Source organism: Neophocaena asiaeorientalis, unplaced genomic scaffold (genome assembly GCF_003031525.2).
Source record: "Neophocaena asiaeorientalis asiaeorientalis breed wild unplaced genomic scaffold, Neophocaena_asiaeorientalis_V1.1 scaffold527, whole genome shotgun sequence".
In the NCBI taxonomy this organism is placed as follows: Eukaryota; Metazoa; Chordata; class Mammalia; order Artiodactyla; family Phocoenidae; genus Neophocaena; species Neophocaena asiaeorientalis.
The window spans coordinates 228924-237481 of record NW_020173712.1 but is presented as its reverse complement, the minus strand read 5'-3'; positions in this window follow the sequence as shown (position 1 = coordinate 237481).

The window sequence follows — 8558 nt, the reverse complement described above, 5'->3', positions numbered from 1 at the left end:
CCCGCAGTTTAAAGGCCGAGTGCGTCAGCCACATGCACTTGGTGCCTGTTCCGCAGTGGGCGGAAAACGCAGAGGTGGCCTTATTATGAATGAATATCCAGCAGAAACCATAGGGTTGAGGTTTCAGAGAGAAGTCACTATGGTGACCAAAGCAGAGAGAAGGAGCGCGGGCTCCAAGAGCCCTTCAAGGTTTCTAGTCTTTCGTTCTCGGACTCTGCCGGGCTCCCCGCACTGCTAGCTCTGCTGAGTTAAGTGCCTCAAGGTCAAGGGAACAAAGAGAGGATGACAACTAAATTGGCTTGTCTGTTCCCTTCTTCGTCAGCATCTACAGACCTGGGTGGAGCGGGCTGAGTCTGGAAGGAATTCGGATTTGGATACGGGGGCCAACACTTACAGAAGAGGGTCGCCTCTGAGGGTTCAGGGACTGTTCGGGGGGCGGGGAGGGCGTGGGAGCGGCACCACCTCCAATGCAGCAACGTGAAGATAGCCAAGGTCTATGAGCTCCCTATGAATCATTTACAATCCTTGAAAAACACTTTTGGGACTTGCTTCTTGCTTTCATCCAGTAAACACACGAGAGCAAAGAAACGATGTCTTGTGGGCCAAAGGAAGAAGGAAAGGGCAGGCTGGTGGAGCCTCTGGCTTCTAGGATGGGGACTCCTGTTCCTTCTCCCATCAGATCCCAGGCAACGAAGTCATGCACACCCTGTCCAGGCAGCCCATGTTTGAAACCTTCCTATTACAAGGCTACCCAGGCTCCATTTTATTCACTTATTTATGTATTTATTTGCTGAAGTAAGATTTTAAACATTTTCCCTAAGAAATACATGTTCATTGTAGAAAAATGAGAAAATTAGGATAACTGGGACATGTGGATGGGCAAAAAGAAAAAAGAAACCCACAGTGATCCTACTTCCTAGAAATAACCATTCATTTAGTCATTTGTTTATGAATTCTACAAATATTTTTGAAGGCCTACTGTACTCCAGGCACTGTGCTCTGTAGGAGAGGTGCAAATGATGCACAAGACAGACATCACAGGGGTTTTTTTCTATGTCTAGCTGTACATACATTCCTTCCTAAAAACTCTCTGCTGTTTTAAAAACAAACAAATACAAATAAAACAGAGAGTAGGAATTTGGTATAAAAATGAACCAAAGCTACTTAGAACTGAATATTCAGTTCATTTTTCATTTGCATATGTAGCAAGTGTGTAGTGAGAGAAATTACTGGGGGTAAACACTGAAATAGCTGTGTGGAAGTGAATAGCCATGAACCAAATGCTAAGACCAGGGCCTGGCCTGCAGCTTCTGGCTCAGAATTTACACTGGACAAACCAAATGACCTCCATGCTCCTGCCCAGGCCTCCAGAACTTTGGGAGGGATAATAAGAATAGTTGCTGCTTCTTAGACCTGGTCCAGTTTTTTTTGAGGTAGAGATGATTATTATCATTTGATGTAGAGATGAGGAAACCAAGACAGAGAGAAACTGTGATGACACAGAAGCAATTCTATCAAAATGATCATGCGTTCATGGTTTTTCAAGAATGGTTGGCATATCACATGTACCTCTTTAGCTGAGGTTTCCACCCATTTTTCAGAAAGCTTCACTTAAATCTGTCAGAACAAATGATAGTCTTTCCAGAAAAAAACAGAGGGAACTCTTTATAATCAATGAGCAAATAGATATTACTCTTTGGTACCTATACTTACTAGCTGTGTGACCTTGGGCAACTTACTTAACCTCTCTGTGCCTCAGTTTCCTAATCTGTAATGGTGATAATTATGCGATGTACCTCATAGGGATATAAAAGTCTTAATTGATTTAAGGCCTGATGTGAAGTAAGCACTTGATAAATATTAGATATTACTTGTCCCAGCACTGTGCTAAGGAAGCTATAAAATAAAGTCCTTACTTTACAAGGGTCTAAAAATCTAATAATAGCTATCACATTTGAAATGATGGCAGAGCCCAACCTAGAGGAATGTCAAGTAAATACAAGTTCTTAGAATTTTTTGATGGGGTGGGTACAATCAGGGGTGTTTAGAATCTAAGGTCAGGTTTTGTTTTTGTTTTTTCACATTTTCTACTTTTATTTTTAAGGTCAGATTTAACCTGTGGGCTTGGAACTAGAAGGCTAGACACAAAAATGCACACTGATATGCCATTTACCCAAGGATCCTGTCCCAGGGGATGTCTAAGGAAATACAAGAAACAGCCAAAAGATCTAAGTTGCTGAGAGCACATTCTTTGGAGACTGAGGGGCCCAGTCTTTAGCTTTGGAAGCTTTCTTTAACCTCTCTGAGGCTCCCTTTCTTGCTGGGTTGTTGCAAGGATCAGGGTTCATTTCTGCAGGACATGAAGCATGAACCCTGGCCAACCATTAGGGTTTGCCTAGGACTATCCCACTTTTAACACTGAACCTCCTGTGTCCCAGGAAACCCTTCAGTCACAGACAAACTGAGATGATCAGCCTAGAACTACTCCATCCCTTGGGGTCCATTTTTAAGGAACTACGTTGACATGGCAGCTGTTGAGAATATACAGAGAGGGGAGAGGAGCATGTGAAAGGACACCCGAGACCTTGGAGGAAGATGTCTCAGGACAGTGCCCACCTTTGATGTGCTTGATTCCCCCCAGGCTCATCTGGCTGCTGTCTCAGCCTGACACATAGTAGGTGCTCAATAATGGTTGGGTCAATGATGGCTCTCCTTATACGGATCGTCCTCGATACTGGGATTTACTTCTGTAATATGATGGCCTCTTCCACCTGCCAGTTTGAAGTGAGGATCTGTTACGAGGGAGCAGGTAGCGTGGGGTGGAAAGCATCCACATCGAACAAGAGGCTTTAGCAGCGTCTGTGGATGAGTCTGTTGGGGTGGGGGGAGGTTTGGGGAAACATCTGGAATACTTTTCCTTTTCATGTTTTAAAAACTTGAAATGATGTGACCCTCAGCTCCCAAGGATCCCTGCCTCTTGGTATTCATGCCCCTGTATGATCTTCTCCCCTTGTGTTTGGGCTGGATCTAGTGACTTGCTTCTGAACCGAATACGGCACAGGTGACAGGCTGCCTCTTCTGAGATTAGGCTATAAAAGACTGTGACTTCTCTCTTCCTTGCATCATTTCTCTCTGGCTCTTCTCATATGCTTGCTCTGATGAAGCGAGCTCTAAATCACAAACTGTTCTATGGAGAGGCCACTTGGCAAGCTGAGCACAGCCACTGAGGAACTGAATCCTGCAAAGATCATATGAATGAGCTTAGAAGTGGGCCCTTCCCTAGTCAAACTTTCAGAAGAGACTGCAGCCCCTGCTGGCACCTTGATTATAGCCTGGAGAGAGACCCAAAATAGAGGACCCAGCTAAGCCATGCCTGGATTTCTGCCCCCAGACACTATAGAATAAATATATGTTGTTTAAGACACTTAGCAGTAAAAGATAACTAATACAAAACTATACACAGAAAAGCACATATGTGCACAGCTTGATGAATTTTTATAAGCTGAACCTTCCTGTATAACTAGTGAGTAGATGAAAAACAGAAAATTATCAGAATCCCAGAAAACTCCACTCGTATTCCCTTTTAGTCACTCCCTGTACTTCCCCCCTCACCCTGTCAAGAATAACCTCTATCTTGACTTCTAACAGCATAAATTTGTTTTGCTTGTTTTCGTATTTTATATAAATGTGATCACACAGTATGTAAAACATAGCTTTTTAGCGGATTCTCAGAGAGATCCCTCAATACATTGAGAACTGCTGAGACACATGGAGAGAGAGCCAGTGATTGACATGTCTGTTAGTAGTTATCTATCACAATCTTGGTCTGGAAGTGGGCGATCTGATTTTAGAAGAGAAATATTGGTTACTTGGACAAAAATAGGCCTAGAACAGGAGGAGCAATTTATTCGGCACTGTGGCTTCTCAGCCACGTGCTGTCAGTTAGTTCCTTTTGTCCTGAGTCTCTACTACCCATGCTTTGTCTGTCGATAATTTGATTTCCTGAGAGTCCAGGCCCAGAAAACAAAAACAAAACCTACTAAGCCATAAGTAGCCATTTATCCCTCTTCATGTCACCCCAGTGTCTGGGTTTTTACTTAGTCTCTCACAAGTTTGGTTATTGGGAGTCAGAGCCCCTGGAGTATGATCAGCCCCAGTTGCAATGATAATTCTGCATTTCTTTTTTTTTTTGGCCGTGCTACACAGCATGTGGGATCTTAGTTTCCAGACCAGGGATTGAACCCCCGTGCCCCACAGTGGAAGCAGCGAGTCTTAACCACTGGACCACCAGGGAAGTCCTAATTCTGCATTTCTAGATGTAGGTGCTAACAATTATTGAGCTATGCTCACTATGATTTTGGTTCTATGTTAAACACTTCATATATGTTACATAATTTAAAAAACAAGTCCTAGAGGAAGGTAGTTATTATTATTTTAAAATTTATTTATTTATTTTTGGCTGCGTTGGGTCCTTGTTGCTGCGCACAGGCTTTCTCTAGTTGCAGTGAGCGGGGGCTACTCTTCGTTGTGGTGTGCGGGCTTCTCATTGCAGTGGCTTCTCTTGTTGTGGAGCACAGGCTCTAGGCGTGCGGGCTTCAGTAGCTGTGGCACGCGGGCTCAGTAGTTGTGGCTCACGGGCTCTAGAGCGCAGGCTCACTAGTTGTTGCACACAGGCTTACTTGCTCCGCGGCATGTGGGATCTTCCCGGACCAGGGCTTGAACCTGTGTGGGCCTGCATTGGCAGGCGGATTCTTAACCACTGTGCCACCAGGGAAGTCCTCGCAGGTAGTTATTATTAAGACATTTTATAAATGAAGTTAAGCAACTTGCCTAAGATTATGCCCAGATCATACGCTAGTCAGAGCCCAACTGAGGAGTCACATACAGGTTCATTCGTTCTACTTTCTGAGTTTTTAGCCACCAACCTGTAGTACGCACAGAGCTCAGAGATCAAAGTCGGCTTGTGACAGCGAGGATGCACTTGGGTAGTCAGCTGGTTTCCTTATCCCTGCCATTCATCTATCCACCCCTCCATCCACCCATCCATCCATCTATTCAACGATTTGTCCAATCAACCAGCTGTTCATCTGTTACAGTCTGAATGTTTGTGTCCCTCCAAAATTCATTTGCGGAACTCTTAACCATCCAGGTGGTTATGAGGAGGTGGGGCTTTTGGGAGGTGATTAGGTCATGAGGACAGGGCCTTTATGAAAGAGACACATGCACTTATAAAAGAGGCCCAAGATGGGCTTCCCTGGTGGCGCAGTGGTTGAGAGTCCGCCTGCCGATGCAGGGGACACGGGTTCGTGCCCCGGTCCGGGAAGATCCCACATGCCGCGGACCAGCTGGGGCCGTGAGCCATGGCCGCTGAGCCTGTGCATCCGGAGCCTGTGCTCCGCAACGGGAGAGACCACAACAGTGAGAGGCCTGCGTACCGCAAAAAAAAAAAAAAAAAAAAAAAAAAAAAGAGGTCCAAGAGAGTGCCCTTGCCTCCTTCTGCCAATGAACATACAATAAGAATTCTGCAGCCTGGAAAAGGGCCCTCACCTGACTGTGCTGGCACCCTGATCTTGTATTTTCAGGCTCCAGAGCTGTAAGAAATAAATTTCTGTTATTTATAAGCCACTCAGTCTGTGGCATTTTGTTCTAGCAGTATGAATGGACTAAGACATCATCCAACCTTCCAACCATTCATGAAAACCTCTATCCATTCAGCACCAAATATCATGTGGCTATCCATTCCACAAATACCAAGGGCCTTTTCTATGCTGATCCTATGCCAGGAGGAGACAGAAGGCAGGGGAGACTAGTATACAGCAGCACATGTAAAAGCTGGGGTCCCAGTATATATGGAACCCTCCGAGGGCAGAATCTCATTTTTGTATTTGCAGTACATAAAATATGATTTGACTCCTGTCTTCCTTTCCAACCTTATCTCAGCTACTTATCGTCTTGCTTATGCCTCCTCAACCACATTGGTCTCTTCCTGTTTCTGGAGTAAGCCAAGCCCTCTTTTGCCACAGGACTTTAGCAATTGCTGCTCCTTTTAACCCAGGTGTTCATTCAACAATGTCAATAGCTGGCTCCTTCTTTTTTTTTTTTTTAAATTATTTATTTATTTATTTATGTGTTGGGTCTTCGTTTCTATGTGAGGGCTTTCTCCAGTTGTGGCAAGCGGGGGCCACTCTTCATCGCAGTGTGCGGGCCTCTCACTGTTGCAGCCTCTCCTGTTGCGGAGCACAGGCTCCAGACACACAGGCTCAGTAGTTGTGGCTTACGGGCCCAGTTGCTCCGCGGCATGTGGGATCCTCCCGGACCAGGCCCTGAACCCGTGTCCCCTGCATTGACAGGCAGATTCTCAACCACTGTGCCACCAGGGAAGCCCAGCTGGCTCCTTCTTATCCTTTGCATTTTAGTTAAAATATCTTGTCTTCAGAGAGGTCTTTTCTGACCACCTTATCTAAATGAGACACTCTTTGCCCCTCCCCCAGCTATTCCCTATCACCTCACCCTGTTGATTTCTTTTATGGCATTGCTCATAATCTGTGAATCATGTTATTTATTCACTGCTTATTTTCTAGCTCCCTAACTAGAAAAATAACTCCAAGGAGGCTTTCATGTTCTTTCTGCATGGCTTCTAACTGCCTAGCCCAGTAACTGACATATAGTAGGCCTTGAATATTTATCTGTGGAATAAATCGATGAAAGATCTTCCCAGTATTAGAAAGCTTGAAGAATAGTAGAGAACAGACCTTGAAAAATAAAGTAGGAACAGAGAGGGCCTTGAATGACAAGCAGAAGAGGATACACTTGATGTGAACATAGGGAGCCAGTAGAGGATCTTGAGTTGCAGGCTGAAAATGGTGATTTAGAAGGGTGACTTGATATGCCACCATCTGCTATAAATCCTTAATTTAAATGATTTACTGCAGCATCTTGCAATGAATTACTGCAAGAGGTAATCAGGTCGTAGGACCTGAACTGTATTTTTCTCCATGTGGGATACTATACAATGTGGGAACTCAGTATGGGTCTACACGTTTCATAGGACTATGTGTTATGTTTAATTAATTGATTATGTTGAAATATAGAAAATTGATCATGGCAAAAACTCTGTAAGGTGGGATCCATGGCTGTTTTCTGCAGGCATCTAGCCTGCAGGGGATAAATTATTTGTTCAGTGAATGAGTGAAACAATCATGCACTTGGAAAGACCTGGGTTCTATAGGATCTGCTGCTAGCTATCTGTGTGACTGACAAGAAGACCTTTAACCTGGCTAAGGATCAGTTTCCTCACTTGTAAAAGAAGGAGAAGACTTAACTCACAGGATTTTAAATGAGAGCTTATGGGAAAATCTCTGGTACAGAGTGGACACTCAGTAAATTTATTTCCTTCTGTTACTTTGCAGATGCTGATCCTGCCCTGACTGGGATTTCCTAGGTGCCTTTCCCAAGAGCCCCAGGGCTTGAAACAGAGCATATGGTGATAGTTACTTTTTCCCATTTTCAGTCCTTTCAAGGTAAAACTGGAATTTTTTTCTTTTTGCTATTTTTGTTTTTTAATTGAAGTATAGTTGATTTATAATGTGTTAGTTATAGGTGTATAGCAAAGTGATTCAGATATATATATATATTCTTTTTCAGATTCTTTTCCATTATAGGTTATTACAAGATAGTTCCCTGTGCTATACAGTAGGTCCTTGCTGTTTATCTATTTTATATATACTAGTGTGTATCTGTTAATCCCAATCTCCTAATTTATCTCCCCCCCCAAAAAAAAAAACAAAACTGGAATTCTGACTATGCAACTTACTAGCTGAGTGACCTTCAGCACCCTTTATGTGCCTCAATTTCTTTATTTATAAGACGGGTATAATAACAGTACCTGCCTTATAGTAGTATTGTAAGGATTAAATGATGTGTTATACTAAATGTTTGTACTAGTGCTTGGCACATAGGGGGTGCCCAATAAATGTTGGCTGTAATTAGTCTTTAGAATTTCATTTTTTACTCTCCCTCATGTTGGCAACTTTTCTCTCCTCGCTCCTGCACGCATTCTCAGTGCTTACAATCTCTTCTGGAGAAATGGCTCACTCTGAGCCTTTTGAAAGAAAAAGGTTCAGTAGATTCTTCCAGACAAAACAAATCAAGAAACTTAAAGCGGGACTAGAGAAGTAGAGGCATTAGGACGCTGCAGAGGCTTTTTGCACCTGTGGCATACGAGCGGCAAGGAAAGATAAAAGGCTGAAGCAAGTAACCAGGTGCGACCACTTTCCAGTGAATTTGGGTTGAAAATTAGTGTTCACGTGGAAGTTCAGCAGTGCCTCTGTACTGCTCTCTGGAACATTCATCAGCTTAATCCAGTGTGCATGGTATCCTTCCTGTTTTCATTAGCATTTTCCTACTTTGAAATAAGTAGGTGCATTGTTCCTAGAAAGTGGAGAGAACTCAAGGAAACACCCCTTGTGTGGGAGCTGAAGTGGCTGCCATGAGGTTATGGAGAACGTCTTGCACATCATTCTATCCCCAGCACCTAGCACAGTGCCTAGCATAGGAGG